Source organism: Meleagris gallopavo, chromosome 1, assembly GCF_905368555.1.
Source record: "Meleagris gallopavo chromosome 1, MGAL_WU_HG_1.1, whole genome shotgun sequence".
Classification (NCBI taxonomy): domain Eukaryota; kingdom Metazoa; phylum Chordata; class Aves; order Galliformes; family Phasianidae; genus Meleagris; species Meleagris gallopavo.
In genome coordinates, this window is record NC_139404.1 from 31,942,626 (window position 1) to 31,954,924 (window position 12,299).

Genomic DNA, 12,299 nt, shown 5'->3' on the forward strand with positions numbered 1-12,299 from the left:
AAGTCATAATTAGTCAGAATGACAAGGGAACAACAGTATCTGAGATGCCAGTAACCTGGAAATTCTGATCAGAGGGACAATTGCAAATTGACTAAATAACGACATCAGGATTCTTCTTGCTCTCCTGTTAACTAGATCTATCTTAATGAACTGAGAACTCACATTCAAATTGCTAATGCCAATGGCCCTGCTTTTGTCCAGACTATGCTGTGGCACTGCCTGAAGCAGTACTAGCCCAACCAATGCCAGATGGTACACTAACATATGAACAGAACAGACAATCTTGAAACTGAGTCCACATCTTTTCAAATGACTGGTGATTGGACTTTTAAGAAAGAAATAAAGAGAGGCTCAAGGAACTACAGGTCAATGAGCCTCACATCTATGCCTGGAAAGGACATGGAACAAATCCTCCTGGAAGATTTATTAAGGAAAATGCAAGACAAGGAGATGACCTCTGATAGCCAGCACAGCTGGCAAATTGTGCCTGACTGATCTGGTTGTCTTCTACTATAGAGTTACAGCATCACTGTTCAAAAGAAGGGAAACCAATGCCATCTACTTTCTGCAAGGTCTTTAACATGATCCCACACCATATCCTTATTTCTAAATTGCAGAGAGATGGATTGAAGTCTAGATTATTCAATAGATAAATAATTGCTTGGGTGATCAAAGCCAGAAGGTTATTGTCAATGCTTCTATATCGAAGTGGAGGCTGCTGATGAGTGGTGTTCCCCAGGAGTTTATCTTGGGACTGGTGCTCTTCAACATCTTTTTCAGTGACATAGATGATGGGACTGAGTGCACCCTTGGCAAATCTGCTGATGATATCAAGTTGTAAGGTGCAGCTGACAAAAGAGAAGGAATGGATGCCATCCAGAAGAACCTGGACAGAGTGGAAAAGTGGGCCCATGTGAACATGAAGATCTGAACATGAAGCTAAGTGCAAAGTTCTGAGTCAGGACAATCCCAGTTGTGTATACAGACTGAGACTTCATTTAGAGCAGTCTGGCAAAGAACTTGAGTGTTCTAGTGGATTAAAAGTTGGACATGAGCCAGCAGTGTGTGCTTGCAGCCCAGAAGACCAACTGTAACTTGAGTTGCATCAAAAAAAAGGATGGTGAATAAGGTGAGGGAGGTGATCATCAGGTTGAATGGGGACCTGAGCAATCTGATTTAATTGGTCATGGCAGGGCTTTATGAACTAGATGATTTTTAAAGTCCCTTCCAACCCAAGCCATTCTACGATTCAGAAAACACTTAGTAAAAATCCAGTCTACAACTGGAAGATAAAATAAATAAAATAAGGAATGAGGGGGACTTAACAAATATATAGTATATTTTTGAATAAACTGACATTATGTAGAACATACAGAAAACAAAATGCCTTTCTTCTTAAGGAAACCAACACATACATATATGTTAGTCTTTTATTCTTTAAAATTTTCTTTTACTAATTCGGATACCGTTCAGAATTCGTCCTTCCTTCATTCTTCTAAATCCTGTGTATATTCGAAATCCTTACTCTTATCATTCACATGCCATACTGAGATATGTTTAAATGTGATTTGCTTTAAGCTCCAAATGTTACAGTCAGCTTTATGTTGTTGAGTAATTACTGGCTCATATACTGAAAGATATATTTATTTGAAAAAACCAAGCCTGTGGGGAAAGCAAACTTGAACTGTTTGAAATTGGTCAGTGGCCTGCAATTGCCTGGGTATGCTGGCAGTTATCCACAGAATCCGTCACAGTGTCCTGTTGACCCAATTTGAATCCTGTGCTGATATTATACATACCGTATTACTTGGATTCAGGTTTGGTTTGGGGAATATCGCTTACAATTTACGCAAGTTTTAATTCTGTTTTCACAGCTGTTGACCAGCTGTCTCCATACTGCTTTTATCTTGAGAAATTTATCATGTTCTAGTCCTTGTTGATGTTTTTATTTGGTGTTTAGGAATAGGTTTCTTTGCCAACTCTACATTTTAAAAATATCCTCTCATTGGCCTTCTGAGAACTACATGTCTAGGTTACTGAGACATTTTAGGACCACATCAACCCCTCTTCCAATGCAGCATGACCTTTTACTTTATTTTCTACCCTATAAGTTATTTTTTTTCCACAAGTTTAAATGCTTTTTCACATATTCATGGTGTAAAGTAAGTTATAGTTTAATAACAGTGACTGCTTTTCCACTAGGTCAGAAAAGGGCATATTTTTTATTTCAGCTTCCTCAGTATATGTTTAGAATTAACAATTTCACATTCATCTTTTGCTATAGCCACACAGGCAAAGAATTCTGAAATAAAATACAGAATAATTTAAGAATATGAAGTATTTATGAGAGTGGTTTCATATATGTTGAATCTAGATTTTGAAATGAAATGTAGTAGAAATCCATTAGCATGCATGTGGGAGAGAGAATAAAAAATGCAACTTATTGGGGGCAGGCATCCTTCTTAATATGCTACTCTTAAGGTAGTGGAAGAAAGTAAGATGGACTTATAAAGATGTAGCCTTTGCTATGCAAAGTATCAAAACAAAACAATAACCCTTAGCAAAAATAAAACAAACAAACAAACAAAAAAACTCATGCAATTGTTTGACTTTATATGTGTATATATATATATATAATGTTGCAATAGGAACATATGGACATGATTCATAGGAAACTAACTACTCGTGAGATTAATATACCTGGAGCTTTTTTAGAAGTATTTCCAGGTATAAAATAAACACAGTTCTGATGTTGGAAAAGTTATTGCAAAAAAAAAGCAATATAATCAGTTTGTTTAAGCTTGTGTGCTTGTGATGATATCAAGATACACAGATGAGTTTAATATAAGAGAATAAAGAAAGGAGTAAAATAGGGACCAGGAAATCATATATACTCAGTTCATAGTCAAGAGAAGTAAAATTCTGGATGTACCAATGTTACAGTGATTAAGAAGAATCCTGAAAATTCAGCAAAAACTCTGTCAGTATTCAGTCACATTTAATCCAGATGTTTTGGATTCCCAACAATACAGAAGCAATAATATTTCTACACAGGCTCATAATGTTGTTCTATAGAGATTTCCTTAATAAAGTCCATTGTATGAATGCAATAAAAAAATAATTCATTTTACATTGCTCTTATCAGAAGCAATGGAAGAGATGACACAGGAGTATGAATGCATCAAATTTACAATCATTTTCTCTCATTCAGAGTTTTTATGTGTAAGCAATATATACCAACTGCTCATGTGTTACATAGCCAAGAGCAAGACAAACTATTACAGACTGGTTAGCCTAAAAAAATGAAATAAGGAAGGACAAACTTGAGCACTCTTTTCATGAGTAATTAAACTATTACTTGTTTCCTGTACATTTCTGTTGTATTTTCCACTAATATTCCAGTTGCATTCTCTTTTCCATCTAGATCTTGAGGCCATGCCTCAAGCCCTAACCCCCATTTTCTCTTATATCTCTATGTACTCCTTTGATCTGTACACTGCCCAAGAGAGAACATACTGAAGCCACCCAGAAGATACACACCGGCTTTAAGATGAGCTAGACTACTATGTATGTTCAATCCTTCACAGTGATGTCTGAGTCATCCCCACATCTTCCCCATCAGAGGAAATAAAGAAATCCTCTTGCTTCTAGCCTGCTACCAATTTTCAGGAAACCTTAAATATTTACTATCTTAGAAATATCTTCCAGTATATTTTAACTGGAACAGGTTGATAGGTTGGAAAAGTTTTATACTGATACTGATAAACTTTCCATAAAATAATGAGATAAACTATAGATAAACTCATAGAAAACAAACCTAAACAAACCTAAATTTATTTAGATTTTTTTTATATAATTTTTATACAAATGTACACTGGTGTAAAAGTATAGTTCTTTTATCTGCTAGTAAACAAATACAAAGAACTTCTAAGATAAAATGATTGAACAGCATTTTGCAAGGCTTGCACATCCTCAAAATTAATAAAACATTTGTAATACAAGAATTTTTCTGGAAGTTTTATATGTCAAAACCCAGGTCATTTAGATCACAACTTCCATGAAGATTTTATACACAAAACAGCACTCTGCAGAAAGGAATTTCAGGAAAAGAAGACATTTTCTCCTAGATGAGGATGTCGTATGTGTTTTCTATCTCTGCATACTCTGCTTTCTTACTGTTTTCATGCATGAAGCTCCATGTCTGAGCTTTCTGTCTTTCAGATTGATTCTAGATCTGTTACAGTCTTGATTTCATCTGGAAACAAGGAAGCGCACTATCTCACTGGATCAGAGAATTAAGGAAAATTACAGTTACGTGTTGTTGCTGGAGTGTCTACAAAAGAGCATTTTCCTGTGCAGTTACTTCAAAAATAGGGTGGAAACCTGAAATATTTGGTATCACAGAATTAATTAAAAGACTATAAATCCCAAAACCCTAAAATTATATCAATCTATTTCTATCTTAAATAAATCAATTTTAATAATATTGAATTATTGTCAGTATCCAAAATGATAAACATCATGTTATTTTAAATTTTGTGTGTGTATATATAAAAGGTGTTTATAATAACTTAGTGTGCCTGACATAAGTTAATATTACATTTAAAAATCTAGATGACATTTATATGACATTATTTATTTCCAAGATAGAATTTCCACAGCGCTACCAGGAGATATATAACCAAATATTAGTTATTCCTTCAATGAATTTGCATCAGACTTGACAATTTTCATCTTTTTAAATCAAAATATATTTGTATGTGTATGAAAACTTTCCTTTCACTATCCCTTGCAAAATATTTAATTAATGAATCCTTAAATAATGGCTGCTATTGTGGTCCTGCCCTGTCTTATGAGATAAAAATGTAAGTAATAAATTGAATAGGGATTCGCTATAAAATAAGAGTATAGTTGTAATTTTGCCAGTGATATCATTTCAAGGTCATAATAAATAAATAAATAAATAAATAAATAAATAAATAAGGGAAATAACATTTGCACCTTCATATGTAAAGTTCCAGTTTTGAACAAGTAAGAAAAACAATATTACTGATACTTAAATACGCAGAAATATTTCATTTTGACAATGCTCACTCTGTTTCACCTAAGTATCTAGTAACGCACCACAAATTCTGTAATACTTACCTATCTTGCTGAATTGGTACTGTGAGTGGAGTCTCATATGACATAAGACAGCACAAGGTTCATGCTATGGTGCTAGTTCTATAAGCAAAAAAAAAAAATAATAATAAAAACAAACAAAACCACTTCAGTTTTCTTAAATAATGGTAAATTAACCTGTTTGTTAACGGGCTACTGTCAGAAGTATTCAGTGAAGAATTAGGCTATTCTTTGAACTTATTTTCTCTGAATTATTTACTGAACTTGGAAGATGTAGGAAAAGCTTGCTAAACTTTTTGCTTGTTTGTTTTCCTTTACTGAACAGCAACACTGTTAAAAAGTAAACTTTATAGGTAGAAAGATACAAATCCAGATACTCATATTTTCACAGAATAAACAAATATGGTAGAATGACAAGAAATCCTTACATTTTTTCTCAGTCCTCAGTGAATGTGAACTTTAGATCACTTGCTTAGCTGCCAAAATATAGTTATTCAGATGTGATTTTAAACTGTAGTTCCATAGCAACAATTAATGTATGCCCTGTTTAGCTGAATGCTGGGGATCTATTAAAGCTCTAAAAAGTTAAATATTTTTTTAAGTTTTGTTTAGCTACGCTTCTGCCAGTACTCAGGTATAACAACTCATTCTATCCCACCAGTTTTACTCTGAAGCACCTTGCAGCATCATCAGCTATCTGATTTCCTGAGTGAAAAAGACTTGAATACATGGAAATTATTTGCAATCTTTTCTTTAAATTTAGCGTATCGCACACACAAGCATTCACATTCTTCAGACCAAAATGCTATTCATGCAATTGGATAATTGTTGTTTAAAGCAAAATATTTTTGTCAGAAACTTAGATAATTGTGTTTGAAATGTCACTCTATTTTTTTCCCCAGTGGATTTTTATTCTTTTCTAAATAAGTTACTCTTGAATTGAGGAAAAAAAAAAGAAAAAGTAACTACACTGATAAATACAGAAAAATAAAAGCATTTATTATAGCTGTGATCTAAAACTTAAACAATATTAGCTCTGGAAATGTTAGCATGGATGGATAAGGGTAAGAAATGGAAGCAATCAACAATATAAATCCTCTGAACACAACTAAGCACTCTGTAAGAAAGACCTAAAAGTCAATTTATCTCACTTCAGCATTTGAGAACACTAGGGCCTAGATTTAGGCCGTTATGCTAGATAAGCTTTTACTTTATTAATGAAGACGTCATTAGTCTTTGCTGAGCACAGACTAAACTAGACCATAACTGTTTCCAGTATTAGATTATGAACACTGGTGGCAAAAATTAAGACAGTTTGAGGTTTGGGTGTCAATTTTAATGAAATTAGAGAGAAGGAAAGAAGTGTTTCTCATGTTGAAAATTTATCTCCTGGCACCCAAGACCATCCTGAATGCAGCTGATTCTCTGATTTGAGACTTTGATAACAATGAGTTATATTACTTTAGCCTTGCTCCTGCTCAGCAAATATGGCATAATCTAATTAACATATTGTTAAAGACAGAAATTATTTGTCAAACGCTTTTTACATCCTTTTGCAAAATTTTGAAACTGCTACATTCCTGTTTCCCAAACTTAGTATTTGGATTGCCAACATATAATGCTTCATATCACCTTACACACATACGCTCAATATTTTCACTTACCACACTTTAACATTATGGCAAGGTTAAGAAATCCCATTATTTCCTCTTGAAAATCTTTTAAACCTTTATTGCAAATGGCACATTGTGCTACACAAGAAGTAGATCTCCAGAGGAAAGATAAAACTCCTCTATTTTGGCTTTTAACAAAGAGCAAGAAGAAACATTTGCAAAAAGAAATGTAATCATGAGACAAATCAGCACCAGCTATAATGATCATCTCAGACCCTTAAATTCTATCCAGTAAAAATGGCGATTTGACTCTTTCTCTAACAATGTGGAAATTGGGCTTTGGGTGGGCATTGTTGAACTTTAATTTGATTATACCTACAGCATACTAATTCACTGGACAATAACTCAAAGCTCATTCATGTTCTACCTTAGTTCCTTTCTAGATAAACTTGTACTAATAGATGGTTACTGAAGGATTATTTGAATTCCTCTTGGTGTGAAAACCCGAAAGTCAAATATTAGGCCAGTGCTTTGGTCTAAAGGCTGGGGTCCCTGCATTTTCAAGTAAATGGTGAGAAAAAATTATTTTATTTTTATGAATTACTAAATAAAACTTTGTTTAACATAGTGGTTCTGAAAGGAAGATGCTTATAGCTGAATAGAAATTTAACTTTTCTTCTTTCACTTTGCCTTCCACAAACTAGGTCTGATACTGTACATTGTTCTGTACAGTATAAATATAAAATTGCTTTTAGAATATTTCATTATCCTGTGAAAAGTTCAACTCATTCAGCACTTGTATCTAAATACACCAAAATATACTACTAAAATGGGTATTCTTAAAGTTAATATTCTTCCACACAGTTTATTCGTGATGTAGTGACTGGAATGAGTTAAGTAATTCAGAAGTGTATCTCTACACGCTGTGAATTGTTAAGAAGCCTAAAGAGATTACAAGTTATCCTTAAGAATACAATAACCATGCGACATCACACTAATACACAAAGATGTGCACAAGAACAGCAAATAAGATGGGGCCTACACCTTGCATTTGTTTGTACTTCAGTCAGATACATGTTGATGTTACCCTAGAACACAGCTATGATAGCTTGCTCTTCTCAATGCTTGTGGCTAATCTTTTAATGGAAGCAAGAGCACATGCAGCAAATATACTTTACATGCACAACATACAAATCTTTCTCTCCACTTGATGCTAGCTAATAAAAATGAAACTTGAGAGGCCGCATTACTGATAAGAGTCAATGAGAAGACAATGACAGTTATGTATGGATGAAACTAAGCAGTGAAGAGGAAGAAAATCCATCCAATCATAGTCCAGACTGATACCACACCACTACAATAACTCCTCATCTGCCAGAGCACAATCTGAGTCTCCACTTGACCCTGCTCAAGTCATCACGAACTTGACAAAAGTTACAAATTTTAAAACACAGACACAATGAAATCTGATCATCAGAAAAGCACATGACTGGGTAAAACTTGAGTAGTGTTCTGTACTAGGAGCCTGATTTGTTCAGATTAGTCTTGCTTGCAACACTGCATAGAACGTATTCACTGCACACGAACAGCTGATTCTCAAGTCCTCTTTCTAGATTCATTCCTAAGGCTTGTAAACTCATATCTCAAAAGAGCACTGGAGAGATTAACATTGCTATGCTAACATTAGTCTAATTGATTACATCCCCAACCTGAACTGTGAATACCCTACCTTGATTAATTAATTGTTCTATTAAGATCCTCATATCATTCCAAGAGGTAAAATTAATATCATGCTGCTTCATGAACAGGATTTGAAACATTTTCTCTACTGCAAGTATGTGGATAGAGTAGTAATGTCAGTTAGTAAACAAGATTATTTTAGATCTTTTTTTTTTTTTAAGTCAGCTTTTCATCTAATTATTTTTGTTAAGAAAACATAAAATAGTTAAAAATATAAGTATTTTGAGGATTTATGTTGATTTGAGCACATCTGCCACAGGCCCTGGGAGATGCTAAAATTCTCAGATTGAGAACAGCTAGTGTGCTCAGGAATTAACAATATCAAATCAGTAGGAAACCCTAAGGACAGGTTGGGGAGTTAATCATGTAAAGAAACTCTCCTGCTCACTTCAGATTCAGGCACTGGAACCTTCTCCTGAGACAGGTCCTTTTGAAAGCCAAAGCCTTTTCTTTTGAAGTAAAACTATCATACAATGTCACCTACCACCAAATTCTTGTCATTTTTCCCCTGAAGAGTGCTCCAGTAAGGTGTAAGACATTTTTTGTTCAGCAACCTTCACTGTCTGCCAGGTGAAAATTCACAACTATACAAAATAGCATTCAAGACCCATTAGAAACCTATGGCTCTATAACCTTCTGAGGTAGCCACTCATCGGGGAAATAGGCAATTATGTGTTTCTTCTGGAGTCTGTTCATCTTTTTCCCCAGTAGACAGATTACTAAAAAGTATAAAAGGGCCTCTTGAAGTAAGAAAAGAATTTATGAGCACTATAAATGCTGAATTATAGCATAATGTTCTTTCTAGTGCTTCTCTTCTCATTCCTCATCAGTTTCTGTTTTCACCTCTTTCCCCATATTCCAATGAATCACATAATGTTTCCTGTATAGTAGAAGTAGATGTAGGGAGTGCTTCCCTGTGCTAATCTCAGCCCATAGTATGCCATAGAAATAACAGTTTTTTAAAAATACTGCAAATTTTACCCCTTAAATTGAGGAAGGCATTGAACCTGAATCTATGAATGACATAAATATTGAACATGGTTTTACTCCATTAAGAGATCTACTGCCAATGTCATTCAGTTTTCTCAGGAAATACATATTAAATGTCTTTTGGAGACCTTTGGTACATGGCTGCTCTTAAGCATACGATCCCTGCTAAGTTGTGTACGTAGAATGCACAAGTGTGAGTATACTTGACTAAGAGTCACACTAGGCACTGGAAAAGTTTCAGTCAAAAGCGGTGATGTCTGTGAGGCTTAAACACCTATTGGATTAGACATTTTAGTATTACTGTCATTTAGAAATTCAGTCTGTAAAATCTGCCTTTATGTTTAATTTCATATATGTCTTTCTGTCCTTGGGATACATAGATTTAACAATTTAGAGTTCACTGCAGTAGGATAAAGAAAGAAAAATTAAATAAAGCAGCAGAAAAAAGCATTTGAGGAAGAAGTGAAAACAAAGTAAAAATATGATCTTTTTTTCAAGGCAAAGCAATACATTATTTTTGTTCCCTAGCTTAGTAAAAAATTATTTTCTTTACCTAAATTGTTAAATAATTTTTTTTTTTTTTTTTTTTTTTTTTTTTTTTTAGAACAAACCAGAATGTATCTTGTTTCTTCTGTCTAAGACAAGCAGTCAATTTTAATTAAGTCAGTGTGCAGGAATCTTTGGCATTTGTGGGAACTGGGCACACAGCCAAACCCCAAAGCACCTCTGATCAATTTGCTTGGAAAGAAGTAAAGAAAAAGAAGACGTTTGCTTAGACAGCTTAGATTTATAGTCCAAGACCTCAACACCTGGAAATAAAATTAATTACACAGTCATGACTTCTTTACCTCTAACATTTTTGAAACTATTCGTGTGAGTAAGTTAAAGGGAGCCTATATGGAAATGTTGGTATACAAATTCATCTTTCATATTTCTGTTGATTTCAGTACATCTAGAGAACCTATAGTAATAGTAATAACATTAATAATAATAATGATAGCAAAAATAATAACTATAACAATAAAATAATAGGATGATAATAACATAAGAAACATGATGTTAAAATTCGTGTGTATCTTTGTGTTCTTGAATTTAAAAATATTTTAAAAGATAGATGGGAATAATTTTTCAGGTGACAATAGAAGATATCTGAAATATTATTTTATATATTTTGTATCCATGAGATATCATTAGATTGGCAAGAGGTGTACAATAATTTTCAAAAAACCAGTATCTTTTATTTTTTTCTTGAATCTGAGCTATAGAATCCTCAGTACATATGAACAGTTTTTCCTATAATATTTTAAAGCAAAATGTGAATGAATGATAAACTAGTATGTGTAGGAACATAGGTAATTTATTTTACAGTTGACTAGAACTTAAAATAACAAAGTAACCTTTTAAGAGTTTCAGTAATATATTCTCAAGAAATTAGTCAAATATTCACATTTAGCCCATCACAAGGGCTAGTCTAAGAAAATGAAAAGTTTTCTCCTAGAAAAATAGAAATCTCAGTTGATAAGTTTTGTATAGAATATTTCTTGCATTATTGAAAACATTTTTAGACAACAAAATATTTATTATATTGATATTTAAAATTAAAATAAAAACCGTCCCTAGTTAATATTAAATGCAAACTCTTACTGGAATTTTGTAGTATTTGTAGGCTTTATGGGATAAGGAAAGTGAAATGTTTGCTCTTGCTTCAAAACTTTTCAACTTATTACTATTAAATTAACTATATTAGAAAAGTGGTCTATTGCATCACTTGTTGCTTCATTCTGGTAGACAAAAGTAAAGGATATACTCAGTTTTGAAGTAGAAAAGAGTACTGGTAGCAATCTTTTGAGAGGTGGAGAATATAAATAAGGCCACAGAGCATTGCTAAAGTTACTAACAGAGTCGGCAGGGTACAGTCTGGCATATCTCATATACATCTCACTTGGAGTGTAAGCAGACTGAACACATGATTATTCTTTTTTCATGTAGATTTTTTTTTAAATCTGCTTCCCTGAAGGACATCTTGTTATCAGGAGTAGTCAGCATGAGTTCACCAAGGGGAGGTCGTGCTCGGCCAACTTGGTGGCCTTCTATGATGCTGTCACATGCTGGGTGGATGGGGGAAGAGCAGTAGATGTAGTCTACCTTGATTTTAGAAAGGCATTTGATACTGTCTCCCACTACATCCTTATAACAAAGCTGAGGAAGTGTGGGATAGACGAGTGGACAGTGAGGTGGGTTGAGAACTGGCTGACTGGCAGAGTGCGGAGGGTCATCGTTGGTGGTGCAGAGTCTGGCTGGAGACCCGTAACCAGTGGTGTCCCCCAGGGGTCTGTGCTGGGTCCGGTCTTGTTCAACATCTTCATCAATGACCTTGATGAGGGGATAGTGGCCACCCTCAGCAAGTTTGCTGATGATACGAAGTTGGGAGGATTGGCTGACACACCTGAAGGCTGTGCTGCCATTCAGCGAGACTTGGACAGGCTGGAGAGCTGGGCAGTAAGAAACCGGATGAGGTTCAACAAAAGCAAGTGTAGGGTCTTACACGTAGGGAGGAATAATTGCATGCACCAATACAGGCTGGGGGATGAGCTGCTGGAGAGGAGCTCTGCAGAGAGGGACCTGGGCGTCCTGGTGGACGACAGGTTGGCCATGAGCCAGCAGTGTGCCCTCGTGGCCAAAAAGGCCAATGGCATTCTGGGGTGCATTAAGAAGAGCGTGTCCAGCAGGTCGAGGGAGGTGATCCTCCCCCTCTACTCTGCCCTGGTAAGGCCTCATCTGGAGTACTGTGTCCAGTTCTGGGCTCCCCAGTACAAAAAAGACAGGGATCTCTTG